Below are 19,513 nucleotides of genomic sequence, written 5' to 3'. Positions count from 1 at the left end.
TTAACTTCCTCCCACGTGCCCAGGTGGATAAAAAAACAGTTCTGAGTGTAAAATACAACCAGGAAACTGCACGAGTATTTTCGACTCTATGGCTAGTCTACGGAAAAAATCATGAAAAGAGAAATAGAGCGTAGGTAAATTCACCTTATAGAGTAGTAGTTAGAGCCTTTGCCTTTCATGTTTAATATCATACCTAAGAATCCTAGTAGGGAAGACCAAGGCACGAATGGAAATTACCCACCAATTGAAACGCCATCGATTACGCGCTTGTTGAGTCTATTACTTATACGTCAGTGACTTCACCATATTTTTACTAATCTTCGATATTAGGGGGGTGGTTACTCCCCCTAATTTAGCACAAGCTCTTGTTGCGTAAATCTAAACGCATTTTTTAAAACTAATGTAAGCATTGTCTGCCATACATATTTATTCTAAGTTTGAAACTGCAATTGAAATCTGTTTAAGTTTATTATATTTTTTCAATTTGTTTTTTTAACCAATTTTATTTTAAAATCAGTCTCAGAACTTAACGGTCGAAAATTAATTTAAACTATGAATATTCCACGTTTAAAAAAGCTAATTTTTCTTATGAGGAAGAAATAATAATATTGACTAATATTGTCGATTGTAAAAGTAACATCAACGCACGGTACAGACAAAACCTAAGTAAAATATTTTTTGGAGAATGTAATGTTCAATTTGATTATGCAATATTTTCAGGACGGCATGTACCCTTGTAAGCTTAACAAAGTTTAAAATAAAAAATACTTATATCATAAAATGTATAAATAACCTGAAAATGTGATAAAAAATGGCGATAAAAGTTATTTCAAGATGTTTTTTTATTATTTCTTATTAATTTATAATAAATAAAGGTGTATAGTGGGATTTACATGTTTGTCTAATGAGTGTTCTGGTGAAAAGACTAGTACGTGATGAAACCGGTAGTAATGGAAAAGTCGGTAAATGGTTATATACAAATATTTACTATACTCTATTGAGTGTTTTCAATATAACGTCTGCATAACACCTATTCTCTTCACGGATGCGAATTGTGGCTCCTTACTAGGGCCAAAAACAGCGAAATTCTTAGTATTGAGTATTGAGATTCTTAGTATAGATGTCTTAGACAAATCTTAGGTATGCGGTGGTTTGACTTTGTAAGGAATGAAGTAATAAGAGAACGGATGTAGCAAACTTAGGCGACAACTATCATCAAGCAGAGGTGATACTGTTGGCTTGGCCATGTACTGCGGATGCCTCTTGAGAGCCTTAACCACGCTTGCCCACTTTAAAAAGCTTCAGGTTCTCGACGTCCTAGACGTCCGCTGCTGACTGTTCTTTGGCAGATCATGACAGAACTACGGGACGCGAACCTGACTTGGGTGGATGCACAGTGGCTGGCAGTCGACAGAGATTTCAATTATTTCCAATTCAGTTTTCAATTTATTTATTCATACATAATTACTTTACATAAAAGAGTATCTTTATTCATACATGTAAAACTAATCCAAATAAAAAGTCAGTTTATAAAAATAACACGTAAGTATACATAATATGTTAAAAATATTAATGTATTACAACAGTAAAATACTCTTGTAACGAAAAACTCCCTCAGAGGCGTGAAAAATATTAATGTCCACGGGCGTAGCCAGGGGGAGGGTTTTAGGGGTTCAAACCTCTCCCAAAAAGTTAAGATATCAACATCAATAATATTAAAATAAGGAGAAGCGAGCGGCAGAATTTATTTTACTACTAATTATTACACTAATAATGTATTTTGGATTCGCCCTCTCTAACACCCGCCGCCGGCCGTCGTCGATTATCCGATCGCATTCGGTAACCTTCATAGATTTTCGTGCCGTAGTAGATTAATTATGTAATGCATATGGAATCAAATGAACCTTTTGTTTTTTTTACATGTTTCATATTTTTCATATATTATAAAGGTTATTGTATCCATTTTTAATAGTTTTATTTTATTGAACCAGCTAAACAAAATGGATTTTTTACCCATGAAAATAGACGCACTATATCTGAATTATGCTATTTATATTAATTATTAAATTATAAAGTAGACTCTTTTAACCCTCTCTCTAAAATTAATCTAAATGTCCCCTTTCGCGTGACAAGAAAAAAGTATTTATTCCATCTGCCAATATGTAGTACTAACTATGCACAATACTCTTTCCTCTATCGTTCTTGCTCTAGCTATAATGCTTTTTCTCATCTATTGGTATGTTAAACACGCCCCTTTATTTATTTAAAAATAAATTAAGACTGGCTCTTTCTGACTGCAATACGATCCCACTTGCTATTTAAGGATGCTCACACTTACACACACCTGAACACTTACTCCCACACAAACCCACCTATACACCTACTCTCATACAAATACACATAAACACACCCTTTTGTTGTACCACAATTTATTATTTGAGGCTACTACTTGCAAACTCGGCAAAATCCAAAAAAAAATAAAAAAATTATATGATTGAAACTCATTCCGAATACAATTTTTTATGATAACTTTAACTTTTTCAGTTAAAAATATGACTTTATTTGTAAGAACTTTACTTTTAAATTATCGGGTTTATTGCAAACATGGCGACCTTAACTTGAGTATTGTAAAGTTGACATGTATAAAATTACATATATTTTTTCACTGCTTACGTATAAAATATTTACTGATTATAATAAAAAAATGAAGTTTAAAAAAAAAGCCGAATTGTATCAGTTTCTTGTGATTTGCTCAAAATAAAGAAAGATGGATTTTGCCGGGTTTGCAAAGAATACCCTCATGTATGATTTTTATTTAGAAACTTTGCTGGTCTGTCCTTAAACCGTATCTTTTTTATATTATAACATTTATCATTGTCGAATGTCGACTGATGTCCTCCTCAAAAATATTCTCCGTCTTTGTTATACCTTACATCTATCAATAATATACCCGGCAAAAATTGTCTAGCTAAGTACGTAACTGGGTGTATAGGAAGTTTCTTGTACCCTCCATTATGGAAGTGCACTTAATGCACTTTAAAAAGTTCGTTTTTCGAATTTCCTCTTTGCAGCGAGCGACAGCCGCCATCAGGTGGCAAAATTAGCATTAGCATTCACGGTAAATTAACAAAACCAATACCAACTGTTAAAAAGGCTTAGTTTTTCATAATGTATTTATTTATAAAACATTTTATTTGGAAACGTTAAGTACATATTTAACCAAGGAGTTTTTTTAGAAAGATACTCATTTAGGACTTAGGCTGGCTAATAGTCACCCGTAAAAAAAACCTTAAATGATTATTAAACACAAATTTAGTTACAGGTTACAGCAACACAACGGGGCATAGTACTTGGGTCGAGAATTTCCGAAACCGAATCTTTCCGTTACAAATTTGTTGTTAAACTAAAAACTAAATCAAAAATTTGGGACGCTTTCTTCTACGCAATGCAGCTTAAGTTTAGGTTAAGCATAAATAACCACATTTATTTAAGTGCATATTAAAATATTAAGTTGTGTATTGAAAGGCAATCTAAATAAGATTTATATTATATAAATTTAACACGCTCATATTTTTCAATCCTAAGGATTATTGGTTATTTTTTTTTTAAATGAAAAAAAAAATACAAGCCCGGAGGCCCAAATACAGTGAAGAATTACAGCACAGTACACCCAAGTTTCAGAAAAGTTACATTTATTTGTTACTGTTCTCACCGGTAATTGAACCCGGAACCTTCCGCGTGTGAGTCAAGCGTCTTAACCAGTACACTAGGGAGGCCGCGTTATTACTATGTTTGTTGGTGATTTTTAAAATAAAGAAAGTGTTTCTAAAAAAGTTACTAGAAACAATCAGAAAAATGTTTTAAATCGGATATCGATCTTTTATTATCTTAAACCAATAACGGTAATATGTAAAAGTGACGTATTATAACAAAATACTACTTTGTTTCCTTTGTTTATATCTTTCTCAAACTTTTGTTTTTATTGTATTTATTTCTATCGATCTACATGTGTTTATGTTACGTGTAACATGTTATGTAATAAAATGTAAAATAATATTGTTACATGTAATAAAAATATACACATTGCATGCGTATAATTTTATTAAATTCTTATGAAAAACTGTAAATACTCATACAACTCGTACTTTTCCAATGATATTTTTTTCGTTTGACTAAAAAATATTTTATTAATAGCATTTCATACGCTAAGCAAATATATAAAGCGTGCTATTATTAGCATTTGTATGTAATAAAATAGCAATAATTCAGCTGGTGGCTGCGCGGGCAGGCTGCGGTGGCAGCGTTAGTGCGCCGGAGGCCCGCTGCGCGGACGGACGTCATCACGGTGTGTTGAGTGCATTTCGACTTCACATTTATCTTCCGATCCCGACACAATAAGCGGACCACAGGTCGCCTGCAGTTCGCGATAGATTGCATGTGACAGCTCAAAAGGCCAAGTTTCACCCGTCGCGCCTTCCTTCGGAGTTACACCCGTTCGTTTATTTTTACAATTTATTGTGCATGATGTTAAAAGCTGCACCTATGTGGAGAAATGTTTTCAATCGAGTGCACAAATTACTGCATTCAAAGCTCGGATTCAAGTGACATAACGGTGAGAAAAATCACAATAGTTTTTCGGTATTTTTTTTTTTTTTTTACTGTTTACATAATTGAGGTATTTATTTCAATCTACCATTGCAGATCAACTAACAATCTTAGAGACAAAGTTTTCATTGTATTTATCTATTTTTTTTAAATAAGTTCAAATTAATAAAAATATGTTTTAAGTCAGTTTTTATTGGTCGTGACAATGAGTCTGTCAACCTGAAACTAAGATAAAATAGTAAAATACAACATAAAAATTATCTTATTATTATTATTAAATATAACTTATTTAGCGCCAATATACTAATATAATACCACAAAGGCGCTTCAGAAAATGATTCTATAAATTCTGATATTTTTCATTTGACTTAAAGTATGACTCGTACTCCATATTTATTTAAACGATTTAGACAACGGGTAAATGCCGAGTCTTAATAATTCCATTTAAAAAAAAGTAAAGTTACAAAATACAAATTTAAACAAGAAAGTTTTAAAAAATACGAAGCGGAAAATCTATATTTAATTAAGAAATAATATATTTATAATTTAAACCTGAAGATCATGTATAAATTATGAACAGTCCTGTTTTTTTTAAGAACACAATATTCAATTATTTTTCTTGTTTACGTTTTTAAATAAAAATAATAGTTCAATCAATATTGTTTATGAAAACATAATATACATTTTTAAGTATTAGTATGTTTTACCCCCGGTTTAAAGTATGTATTTTTAAAATGAAATTTAAGTTCCCATATTAATTTTCTGTTCGATTTAAAAGCATCTATCTATTTACAGACAAAATGAAATCAAAACCTTTGTGTTGAGTAAAATCAAAACACAATTTCAATTAAATAACTAATATTTTAATATTTGATTACTTTAAAATCTCTTTTCAAAATCACTGTGATTATAAAAAAATTATAACCATTTGGGTAATATTCATTATCTATAAAACGATAGATTTTTTTTACTCTGCACAAAATGTATTCTTGACTATCAATTTTGGTTATATCAGTTCAAAATACTTGTTACCAAGTATTTAATGTCAATTTGCCTTCAAAAGGCTTAAAGACACTATTTTGAGAATTCTTCACGCGGATGGTTGAATGTCCACACTTTTTCAATCATTTCATTTGTTGATTTTTGTGAAGTAAAAGTATTGAAATATAGATGGAGGTGAAATTCATCAGAGTTAATTCTCCTACTTAACGACGCGTTAAAATAGTTTTAAATTTTATAATTTTCCTTGTTTACCAATTGGTTTAGTCAACAATACTTTAAGCATTTTCAAATGTTTGTAGGCAAGTACCTTACTTACCCTCAAGGAAGATTATTTTTTATTTATATGACGGACTTATGCAGTCCATTCTTACGATGGTAAATACAATTTCTTATAATAAATACAGGCACTAATAAAATAACATACTACTAAATAAAATTAAAGCTAGGACAAAAAAAATATTACTACCTCAAGACAAGATCCGGTCTATCTTAGTGAATTTTTAAATCTATAAAGACTTAAACCAAAAAAGTCCAGATGTTGTCTCGATTTTACAATACGACTCAATCGGGACATTGGTGCATGCAAGCCATAGTTTGTGCTGTGTTGATCGAGGAACAGCACATTATTATTTCGCAACCTGCACATTATCAAGATAGATCAATAATGCAACAGAGATGGAGAATATTTAAAAAATTGTAATGTAGAAGTCTAAAAGTCTTGTCGCATAAATAAACAGGTGGAAGAATTGACGACATACGTGTGTTCAAATATAGACAGAGCGATGAATGTTGCACAGGTCACAAGCCCTATAAATGCCTAGAGTATTGTTTTCCCTTCTCAAATATTTATTAAAAATATTTTAGACTAAACGTATTTTGTTTAAATTGTACATATTTGTCGGCAAGAAAATTATGGGGAAATTTAATTAATTTTATGTCGTTGGAGGTTCCTGTTTTAGGCAATACCGTATCTTTTATAGCCCACAAAATTATCATTTGACGGTATTATCTTGTTAGTTTTAGAGAGAACTTAAATTTTATTAATATAAATTGCCAGAATGTCATTATTAATGTGACTAAAGTTAACTTTTATGGTTATTGGACGATTCGGGAGTGTTTAGAATAAGTAAAAGTACTCAAATAAAAAATATATAAACACATGCTTCAGTTCGTGGAACTATAATTTCAACATAACTTTGGGGATTTAAATACCGGAGGCAGACCATAAGACTTTAACATCAAATTAGAAATCATATAATGATTCTGAAGATTAGAATCTAACATAAAATATAAACACACATCCACTGATTGCTGTAAGGCGGGATGGAAGAATTCGCTAGGATTTAATAATAATAGGGAAATATCGCACACTGCGAATACCAATAAAAATATGAAAATTGGATTAAGAATAATTGATTGTATTTTCAAAACCAGTATGGATATTGTGGAGAGATGTTTTCATATGTAACTTTAAAAAAGAAATTACAAAAAAATATGTCACTAAAAAATCCAACATGTTTAGTATTGATAGTTGTGACGTCAAAATTCGTGACGATACGATGTTCTAAAAAAAATTTAATAGTAAGAAACAATGTCAAAAATAAACATGAACCGTGACGTATTAAGGGCGTGGCCAATGCAATGAACGTTTTTGGGAGAATTTAAAATCACATATTTAAAATTATTTTCTATGCTACGAAGTAGCAAATAAAATTTTTTTGCTCGATAGTATTTCATAGACCCTTATTACTTTTTTTTTTTTTTAAGTGATATTTCAGTCTTCTGGAATATTTTGTTGATTCAGCAAATAAAATATACGCCATTTTGACACCGGTCATACAAATCCACACGATACAATAAAAATAAAAATCGTGGATTATTTTTTTACACTTTTTTAAAAAGAGTCATTGACACATTTCTGGTCATGCGGTTACAAGAAAAGATCCTAGCAGAATGCTCGTACGAGGTTTTCTTGTAATTTAAATTATTTAATACCAAAATACGTACGATTTTCGTCCAGAGAAATTTTTCTTTTGTGACCCCAAGAGTGTTCAATTCAATTTTATTTATTCATATATATGTACATTACAAAATGGAATGGATCTTCATTCTTACATATAGAAATATTTAAAATAATTAGGTAAAATTATGTATTTAAAAAAACACATAAGTATACATAATATCCAGAGAATATGTTTAAAAAGTAAGCGAATCTTGTAACGAAAAACTCCCTCAGAGACGTCAAAAATGTCAATGTCCAAAGTAATATTCGTCAACATAGAGATAGCCCTTCCAACAGGGATAACCATTGGCAGGTTGGTGAAACAGTCTATGCTGACGCTGTCTAAGGTAATTATCCGGAACATAAAAGCTAATAATCCGCATAATTTCACTGTTATCAATAATACCGCGCAACAATCGAAAGAAGTGCGTTGTTAAATACACATTCCTTCTAGTCTTTAAACTGCTGTATCAAGCATACCCTGGAGAAACTCAGTGGGATAAAGCCATGGATAATATCCGCACTCCCTCATGCAGAGAAACCGAAGAAATTTCTTCTGAACCTTCTCCACCATAAGAGAGTACTTCAACTCACACGGTCCCCAAATCATCGAGTCTACTTCGCACCAACGAATTATAAAGAATTTTCAGTACTCGTGTACTCAGTATTCAATGTCCTGGGTGAATATATTAAGTTCTCCAAAACGAAGGCCATTTTCAGAAGTGTACAAGTTTGGATTATGTTTAAGGAATGAGACCATTGCAGGATACTGCTGCGAGACATTGCTTTATATAATATATTATAACTCCCAATAAATCATTATTTAATTTTCTATAAATGCCTCCTTTTAGATAGTTACTATTTGATTTCTTAAATCGTAAATCATGATATTAGGTGCAAAATTTTGTAACAGCTTCTAACTTTAATTCGTGTAGGTTTAAGTGTGGAAATTATTCAATTAAATATGTTTTCAATAACTCAATTTAAAATGGACAGAACAGCTTACTAATCTATTCACCGTGTTTATTATAGACGTTAGATAACAGTCATCAATGCGCTCGAGTAAAAGACTTAAAACTTGTCTTAGCTAGCGTCAATCTTATTCACAATAAAAAGTAGATATTATAAAGATCAACACAATTCTAATGCATGAAGTCTATGTATAATCTCAAATGCAACAATTATGGGCAAAATGAAACCAAAAGGACATAAACCGACTTCAACGCCAGTAGAATAAATATTAATGTTAATGATTTCTCTTATGAAACACCAATTTCTTATTCTTGGTCGTGGTCGCATTGGCAGGAGGAAAGCACGTCGTTACGATCCGCCTCCATCCGCTTCTATCTTCAGCGCTTCTGGAGGCCTCCTGAAGAGGGACACCGATAGCTTCTGTCACCAGGTCTGGTAGGCTATCTTCCGCGACATCGAGTTTCCTCTACTCGTCCTTGTACCAGTAATTTTTCCATGTTGTCTCTTTGTCTCATAACGTGGCCGAAGTACCCGAGATCACGGATTTTTACAATGGAAGAAAGACGCTGTTCAATACTCGGTTCTTGGAGTATAGAAACATTAGTCCCATGGGCTGTCCATGGTATCCAGAGCATTCCACGCCATCACCAAATTTCAAAAATCGTCTATTTTTATTTTTTCTCTTTCTTAAATTGTTACTAAGCCAGCTTCGTATAGTTTGATATCTAAAAAAATCTATTAGGTATGATGACTTAATCTTATTTGGCATATTATTTATTACTACTATTTCTTACTACAGTGTAGAGTCAATAATAATAATAAACTTCAATAATAATATATTTTACTTTAATACTATTATTTTGTTGATTTCAATGAAACTGTTATTTTGTATATTTGATTATGTATGTATCTAAATTTATATCATTTATAATTAACATTCTAATGTTTACGTCTGATTATCTTTTTTAAATTGTATTCTTTGGAATTTTATTACCATTTACTTATACCTTTTTTCTGGATTGTTATTATATTGCGTCACATGTCATTATATTTGAATCTAATTCATTTTACTATGTATTATTAATTTTTTTATTATGGCTTGACACGGGCACAGCTTAAAATTTACAATTAATAAGTTCACTTATATTTATACGAGTGTAATTTTGAATAAAAAAATAAATAAAATAAAATAAAAATTTGTAGACTTGGTGATACTACGTTGTTGATAAACTTTTTTGAATATCTCCATCGCTGAAGCCCCATGGTATTTCGTCTCCCAAATTCAGCAACGCACTCTCCTCTGTTTTCTATCACCTAACTATAACTGTTTAAAAAAAAAAAAAATTACACGTCACCGAACTTTTTCAACTAGAATATTTAAATGTTATCCATAATTTAGCCACAGATATTTTTTGTTTATTCAACTTTTTGTACATAATGTAAATTGTACTTCGGCGGGCTTATTGCAAATAAAACACATTCATATCTTCTTATATTCATTTTTCTCAGAATTTTAATCAGCATCGACAGGCGCCGTGGCGCAGTTGGTTAGACGGCTAATTGTAAAACTGGCGTCACGCGTTTGATTTCCGCCAGTTGCAAGAAAGATTTTATCCTAATTGGTCCGGATACGGTGACGTATTTTTCATAACTTCCTAATATTCCTTTATTTTCTGCCTGCTGACAAGCCTCTAAAACAAAGAATATATTGATTATTCCATTTTTTTTTTTAATGAGCCAACATGCTCCTAAAAATATAAGAACGTCAAAATTACACGAAGTAAAATAGTTTTAGTTAAGTTAAATGGTACAGAAATAAAAAACTTAATTTCCTTATTACAATAAAGTTACCGTTTTATTTTTTGTAACCATTGTTTTACGTATCTTGTTTATACGTGAGAATTTATAATAATAACTTTTTGAACGAATGAGATGATTTTTTCTGACATCAGTAAACAACAACAAATATTAAATTACAATGCACATGACTGTATTTAAAAATATTAGTTACAGTTTGCTGCATATTAAAATTTTCCCACATCAGTTTTTAATTTATTGCCCTTGGTATTTCGTTCATTCGTCAAAATTTCTCCACATTTTAACAATTTTCTCATTACTGTATGTGAAATCAGAAATTTATTGTTCACACACTGTACTAATTGTATGTTATTATTTGTTGTTACAAAAAAATCTCCTTTGTCATAATTGTTTCACATCCAAAGAGTCGGAATCAGAATTCTTAACAAGGTGTTATTAAGGGTAAAAAATATGAGTAAATACATTGTTTCTTTATGAGATAACTAATCCAAATTTTATTTTACCGCTACTAAAAACTCATTTGAATATTTTTATTATTTAAAACATTGGAAAAAAGAATAACCCGCTAAGGTTGTCTATTTAAAAGGCTTGTCAGCAGGTTGGAAAAAGAGAATAAGGAAGGAAGTTTTGAAAAATACCCAGCAACAGGGCCTCGATTACAGTAAGAAATTAACAAAGTTGTCTCCAATTGTCTTTAAAGTAAAATAAAATTTCATGTACCAGAATGTGTATATTTTTATGATTCTCCGTTTAAAACTTGTGCTATTACAGGTTATCGACAAAGATAACACAATTTTTAACCGAAATATGCACATTTCTACTAAGAAAAAATGTGTTTACTTTATAGACAATTGAAAATCACAAAGGTTACTCCCCATTGCAATCAGAAAGAGATCGAGAAGATGGGGAAGAAAACTTAACACATCACGCGCGAAGTTCTTTTCCGCACCTAATGGTGCATAGGGCACTGCATTAATATACCAAACGCAGCGTATCTTGATTTTGTTTGTTGAATGAAGGTAAGAGGATCAGTCCTACGCTTCTGATACTAGTCCAGGGACTATTTTTATTTCTTTTTTTTTTGCACCACAAAAGGAAAGGAGGCCCAATTACAGTTGTGAATTACAACACAGAACACCGAGGCTTGAGAAAAATTCAATTTGATTTTTGTATTCTCACCGGGATTCGAACGCGGAATATTTCATGCTTGAGTCAAGTGTATTTTTGGCCGCCAATTTCCAACTTACACAACTTAAAAAAATCATTGCCTCGCGGTGTAATTGTCGGCACGTTTGCCTATCGTGCAAGAGGTCTCGGGTTCGATTTCCGACACGGTTGATATAAAATATTTATTTTTAAGGATGTTTTCACACCAGAATATTTCATAGTCCCTGGACTGGTACTTGAAGCGTAAGACTAATCATCTTACTTTCATGTAACGAAAATGATCAAGATACGCTGCATTTGGTGAACCAATTCAGTGCCCTATGCACCATTAGGTACGGAAAGGAATGGTGATTTATTTAATTTTGCAATACGCCTAAGAGGCACTTGAATAAGACTGATCATCTTTCCTTCATGTAACAAAAAAAATATCAAGATACGCTGCAATTGGTGTACCAATGTAGTGTTCTATGCACCATTATTCTTACTAAGTTTTTTCTACGTTTCCTCATTATGGTTTTTAAAAAAAAAATATATATGTTTTTATAATCATCGATCAAAAAGTCCACTTATATTCACTACACTCTATCGCATGCACACAATACTCACACACCCATACACATATACACACACCCTCACACACCCTAAATATATATACTCACCCTAACTAACATTTACAACAATAATAAAAAAAAACATTTTTGCACCACAACAGGCCATGAGGCCTCACAGAACACCCAGGCTTGAGGAAAACCACGTTTTTTTTGTCTTCTCACCGAGAATCAAACCCGGAACCTTTCGTATGTGAGTCAAGCGTCTTGACCATACATTTGGGTGTTTTCATGTGCAAATTCCGCAAAGCCGTTGCAAATATTTAAAACGGATTTTTAAATAATAAATATGAAAATTATGAGCTTTATTCATGACCTATCTCGCGTCATTTTGATAAACACCGCTGGAGCAAATGATAAATCCAAAATAGCCTTTCTTATCTGATACTTCTCCATAAGTAATATACACTGTTAATTTTGGGTGGTACCATATTCCTCAATGTTAAGATCATATCATTAACTTGACACATGTGAGGTGGTACTGTTAACTGTATTTATACAGCGTGTTCTTAGTAAAACAATAATCACAATCACGTTTTATAATATTACTAAGTAAAACGAGTGGGAGTATAAAAAATGTCAGTAGTCAACAACATATAAATTAATCAGCAGGTTGATACGTTTTTATTTATTAATTTATTTGGCAATTCCAACATTTATTAATATTACACATAAAATTGAAAACTACGGTATTTTTTAAGTAAATTTTTATAGGTCTTATTATAAAACTACACAGTAGTGAAGACATTATTTAAGGAAATTATTAATTTATAATGAAGACACAAAGGAGAGTTCATTTATAATGAAATAAATTGACAAAGAGAGAATTTGCTTTAACTGATTTTAAACACTAGGAACGTGAATGAATTATAAAAATCAAACTCAAGTAACACTTGAATCCGCAAATTAAGAGTAACGAGGGCCCGGTTAATCTTTACTATAAAATTAAATATTTATTACATTTTTCGTTACTGTTATCTCATCGTCTGGTATGTTTTCCAATCCAATTTTGTGTACAATTTTTTCGTCTAAAAATTTTTCAAGTATTTTACTTCAAACTGGAGTATTTTTTCGTACAGTTCGTATGAGTCGTAGGGGTCAAGAAGGGTTAGCTTTGTATTTGTCAAATGATATCATTTTATTATCCTTGTATCCTTGTTATGTCGGTCTGTAAAATGACGTACTTATTTTACGATTAACAACTAAAAAATTAAAATTTTGAACAATTTTAACTGCATGAATGTATGGTTGACATGAAATATTTATTTAAAAAGGTGTTTTTATACTAGAATATTTCAAAGTCCCTGGACTAGCACCAGACGCGTCAGACTGATTACCTTACCTCCATGTAACAATAGTGATCAAGATGAGCTTTAATTGGCATATCAATGTAGTGTTTTATGCACCATTAGGTGCAGAAAGGGAATTATGATACATGATTGTATTAAGTGTTACTATAAGTTTTGACCGTTTTTTTCCAAAACTAAAAATGACCACCAAAAGTAAAACCAAATGGTTAAGATTACACTTCATACGAAAGAAAATTGTCTGCTCAATAAGATGTTGTACTTTTTTAAACTTTATTAATATATATTTATTTGATTACAAGCCTTTGAAATGGAATGTCAAGTAGACAAAAGTGAGCATTTTCGACAGCTCTTTCTATTCTCATGTAATCGAGGAAATCACGCTGCCAAAACTGCTCGCGATGTTTGCCTAGTGCATGGTAAAGATACTATGAATTTATTTATTTATTCATATTTTTTGTCGTACAAACTATAATTAATAATAAAAATAATGTGACCTCACTGGGGTTTTTAAATTATTGATTATTGACTAATTTGTTGTAAAAAAAAGACGGAGAATCCATTATTAACAAAATTGCCATTTTTTTGTATCCTCTTATTCTCTTCATTTATTTTCATAACATTTTTCGGGATTTTTACAGTTATTACATAAAAAATAAGTAAAAATATATTAAGAATACTAGAGCAAATTAAAAAAACCCATTGCTTATCTCATAAAACATAATTAAAAAAAAGTTTATAAAATTGCATGTGTAACGTTTTTATTCGTGTGTGTGTATATGAATGGGTGAGGGTGCATGTGTGTGGGAGTTTAATTAAAAAAATGTAATTTAAAACGCGTAATTATATTTAAAGTATAAGAGAGAGCTTGGTAAGAGGTTTGACTTTAAATTAAAAAAATATTAAATGAGTTATTTAGGAAAAAACGGGCACAGCTTATGCTAAAACCCAATTCATTTTGATATTTATTTCTATAATTTCTGTGATTTTTTGTTGCAAAAATAAAAGCTTTGAATGAAAAAAAAATCACCGTGCATGAAAAGCCTCTGAACAGGATCCTTAAATGCGTTTTTCTTAAATCTGTTTGGTTAACTTTCAATTAACAGCAACATGTCTGTATTCGCGGGATGAATCAGCGATTACGTGTGGCCGTCTGTTTTATGCAATGCGCAATGTATTGAGGTGGTTCACCTTTGATATTATTTGCAGACAACAGACAACGGGGCTGGACAGTCTGATGAATCACTGCTGTGGACAATTAGATTTATCATTGCGAAATATGATCAAGCAAAACAAATGGCAGGAATGTGGCTAGACACCAGTAAACACATACTTATTCATCTTAGCGACGGGCAATATGATCGACAAGACATCGAGCATCAGACATGCCGATGGGATGCAGCGGAACCTTTATTAAATTTATAGAAATTGATGCAACATACAAGCAAAAACAGATAAAGATTTAATACTTGGTAAACCATTTTTCTTATCCACGTCATGGTAAAGGTTAGTGCTTTCTAACAATAAAATAGAATCAAAATACATAGTAGTATAGATGGATTACATTTTGTAATATCACTGTGTAATATTCATCGTTTTTCTTATGTTTGAATATTCATATTTGGTCAATTCTTCCGTCTCTTAATTTTTGTGAAATTAAAGGGCTGAAACATTTACTGCTATGTGTATGATACATTTCACCGAATTATTGAAAATCTACTTTGAATCGAGTAGAATTCAAGTCAAATTAGACTCGAAAATACAACAGTTGAACTACGTATTTTATCTAAAATGACATGTCCAAATTTCACGACGCTACGACTCGCCGTTTCGGAAGAAATGCGGTGAAAAACAAACAGACAGACAGACACATATATGTATTTCCAGTTTTAATATACAGATTAAGCGTTAAGCGTGCTGTCCAGATGTTTATTAACATTTATGTTTATGTAATTATTTTTATTTTTAGTATTCTTTAGTCATATGCATGCTTCCACTTTCTATTATGTTGTATCCCAACTCAACACAGGGCTCTTGGCCTTATAGAGTTAGGGATACGTTATTATTTTTTTGTAATATGTACCTTTGTCTGAAAGTGAATTAAATTAAAATGAAAAAAATCACTAACTAGGCAACGCTCGAAAATACTTTTTAATTTTTATACTTATTTACCAGTAAGTTTAAACAAAGGCAGAATGGATAATGCATTTTTTTCTGTAATTATAGGTCAGTGCCTAACAAGCTCCTAATGTTACTGCAACCGGTGTACCGACCTATATGGTCCCGTGGTAAGTGTTGCGGACTCTCGGATCATGGGCCCGAGATTCGATCCCCACTCTACCCCAACCCTATTCCCACTTTCTAATAGTGAGTTATATTCAAATCGTTGAAAATGGCCCCAAAAATTGTAATATTTGTTTAAATCATAAGAACGCAAAGATTTTTTTAAAAAGAAAAAAAATACGATTTATGACGACGGGTCTCCGTAAATTAGTTCTTGCCCTGAATATTACAAGTGTATAAAGTGGTCACTTAAATCAGCCAAAGTCAGGTCATTAGCCCTGTTAACTTATACCAAACGAAGATAGGTCCGATTACATCCAGCAGTATTAAAAAAGTCATTTTTCTACGTCATTTTTCTTAAATCAGTCATGAGAAATTGTACACAAAACTTTACAATACGTTTTATTGTGATTCAGAGTATATTGTGGTGGTAAATTAATACTGAAAAACAAACAAAAAATGCCTTAAAAGTGACTTTTAAAATTGGGTCTAATATGACCTACCATCGCCAACCACGTATTTTGAGCCAACGAGTTTTAAGGGTTAATGCCTAGACTTCTTTATTCTTCTATATAAAGTGTTTTCCCTCTCTATAACAATAAATTTTTAATCTTAATAATTTACCAGGGAGTAAAATTCAGCCTTGCTAAAATCTTTTAGAGAAAAAATGTTACCTTCCATTCAATTTTACCAACTTTTAAAATCAATATCGCTTATTTACTTGCGTTTAGTTATATATGAGAAAAATAATTTTCTAGTCATGCGGTTGATCATAATTTAGTTTTTTTCTGCGGTTCCAATTAGGTCTTTGAACTTGGCAGCATTTTTAGAAAAATAAATTTATGCAATACGCAGTGTTTTTTAATCTGTGGGTTGCGACCCCTGAGGGGTCACAAGCAAGGCAAAAGTAAAAAGCAAGCGTTTTAGATTCTAGAATAGAGTAAATGTATTCTAGAATCTAAAATACAATAATTCCAGTCAGAAAGCTGTACCTGTTTATTTAACAACAATTTCCCTAATCATGGTTCTATTTTTGAGACCTGGGCCACGATAACAAACACTATCTTTATCGGTATATATCGAGACGGTATAATATAACATCGATATTTACATATGAAAATGTGTATATTTGTGTAAAAAATCAAAGTATCTTTATCCGAAACTTGTAATTGAACATGTTTAAAAAATAAAATTGTAAACATATTCTATGTTTTCGGGAGAAAACTTAATTTTTAATTGGGATTTGGCCACAAAAGTGGTTCCTCAGTAGGTATATGCATAAGTATAGTGCACTGCTAAGTAAAAATATGTGTTAATAAATTAGAATATAGTAAATAAATAAAAAATACGAGCTCCAAAAGATCTAGCGAGATCGACTCGTACTGGTGAATCGTGCGTTAGAGGGAAAAGATGATGTAAATACCACGCCTTGCCAACGCATGCGCAGATTTGAAACATGAAGTTCGTTTGTAACGTCACTTTGACCATGCGTAATGACACAATATTAATTCGAATTTAGTTGATTTCGTTACGTAAAATGTACGTATAATGTGATTGCAAATAAAGCTGTATGCAAACAAAAACAATGGCGAATTTAGCGTCCTTTGTTCAGTTGCGCGGGCTGTCAAATTATTATCGCTCGTTTACCACGTCATACTTTTGATATCATTAATCTTAATATAGGAACAAATTGAGAAAATGTAAAAAAATGCACTGCCCAGGTTTTCATTCTGGAGCCGCTAGTGTTTGAGACCCAAATAACCATTTGATTTTCTAACTGGAATATATTTCTAATTTGAGTTTTTATGTCCACCATTTAAAAGAAAATAAGCTCCCATGGGTATGATGAGGCGAGTGGCACTAATCATTTTACTGGCCAGCAATTGAGGAATATAACTAGAGTAAGCACGAGCGTTTGAAATATGGTCCCTCAATCTACAGCCAATTGGCATATGTTTGAAAGAACGGACTTTAGTCTGTTGCGAACAGTCCCCCGCTACTTTTCTCCTGGTAATTACTAAAATACCTATATGTACGCTAAGATACTGCACAAATCGATCTGGAAAAGCGATGGTACTCGTATAACCTTTTACCGGTAAGTAATGGTCTTATCTAATTCAATACTTGTTTAAAATAGATATTTTAATGTGAAAAACGTCTTATATTAATAATGTTACCAGTACTTATTATTCGTGAGTTATCTCCAGTCTCTGTCCTGCTCATTAAGTCGAGCGTAAAGTGAAACGACGAACAAAGGTGACGCGTTTGAAGAAGGGAGCGACATACTGAATAGAACTCACAGTAGAACGATGTAAACAGTCGGTGCTTTTTAATGAATTACGTGTTTTGCTTGGCAAAGTCGACGTGATATGCTGGATATGACGTGATGACACTTGCTCCCTCCACTGGTCATTCCTTTGGGAACGACTTTTTAGCTCCATTTGTATGAAGTGTTATTTCTATATATAATATCTTAAGTTACCAGCCCTGAATATTCTTCTTTTTTCTTCCAGAAAATTACAATCTTATGGGAATCCTGTTGCTGTTCCTACCTTGCATTTTATTTCTCGTTGAAATAATACGGTCTCGATATAAATAAAATTAAATGCATTGTCGGTGAACTTGCTAACATACGAATGGTGGTCCTGGGAGGTGAGCAGATATTTTTTTGCTTGTAAACAGGGTCGCGTATTCAAAAAAGGTTGAAAAACACTGTAGTACAGGATGGCGATGCGTCATGAGTTACGTCATAGTAAAATTATTTCCACATTTATCGTCTAGAAGGCCCCACCTTATAAAATTTTATTAATGAAGAATTACCTTCGTCCTTAGAGGATAAAACATCAGCTGACTTGTCTTCAGAGATTTAAACATACTCAAAATAATATGAAAAAATTAAAACCGGTATGAAAATACAGTTTTCATATTTTTAATTAAAAGTGATTTTTATCAAGCATAGGTATTCTGTGCCGTAAATCACCGCTGTAATACGAAAATATCACGTTGATTTTTTTTTAAAATTATGAATCAATAAGGGTATATAAAATACTTTTGAGTAAAAATATGTTTTCTTAGCAGCATAAAAAAATATTCAAAATTATAATTTCCGCAAAAATGCTTCATTGTATTGGCCACGCCCCTTATGCGTCATAATTCGCATTTAATTTTGACGTTTTGTCATTCTAATATGTACTTTGTATTAAGAGACCGTCGTATATTATTTCATCCGCGTTTATTTGCATATAATATGTAATAATAGTAATTTCTGTTTAGTACCCGGATGCACTACGAATATAATAATTATCAACGTCAAAATCCTTCATAAAAACCACGCGACAATAACCTCCCATAAAAATAGTTTTAAAAAAAAACATGCATTTTAGGCGAACGTGAATCTTTAAGTCACGAATGTCACGATCAATCATGGGGCGTTAATGTAAGGGTGTATTTTTAAAAATATGAATGAAAATATTTTTTTCTCAATATCCATATTGGTTTTTTTTTTTTAATTATTTTTTCTAAATCCGTTTAAAATATTTTTCGGTATTTGTAGTATGTGATATTTCTCTATTAGGACTCCTGCCCTATTGATGAGCAAAACTATGAATAAATATATTGAAACGGGTTGTAGTCCAATAGAAGCGTTGCTAACCTGCATCAAGAGAAAATCGGTAGATCCTGAATATACTAAAATACTTCGGTAGATTTTAGAAGATTCAATATCAACCCAAGTATCGTGGATGGTAGCT

General features: G+C 31.7%; 1 protein-coding gene across 1 annotated transcript in view; it reads left to right on the top strand.

Moving 5' to 3' along the window:
- Nucleotides 1–4,305: 4,305 nt before the first annotated feature.
- The window catches only part of lft (Limb expression 1 family member lowfat), a 189,167-nt gene continuing 173,959 nt past the window's right edge, over nucleotides 4,306–19,513 (top strand). The window contains exon 1 of the mRNA XM_088229977.1: nucleotides 4,306–4,612. The gene's annotated coding sequence lies outside the window, so the exon portion shown is untranslated. The remainder of the gene's footprint in view (nucleotides 4,613–19,513) is intronic.

This window comes from Micrasema longulum, unplaced genomic scaffold, assembly GCF_059751315.1.
Source record: "Micrasema longulum isolate JH-2025_06_02 unplaced genomic scaffold, ASM5975131v1 h1tg000725l, whole genome shotgun sequence".
Taxonomy (NCBI): domain Eukaryota; kingdom Metazoa; phylum Arthropoda; class Insecta; order Trichoptera; family Brachycentridae; genus Micrasema; species Micrasema longulum.
Note: the sequence above shows the minus strand (reverse complement) of the source record. Positions and strands in the feature narration are given on the sequence as shown.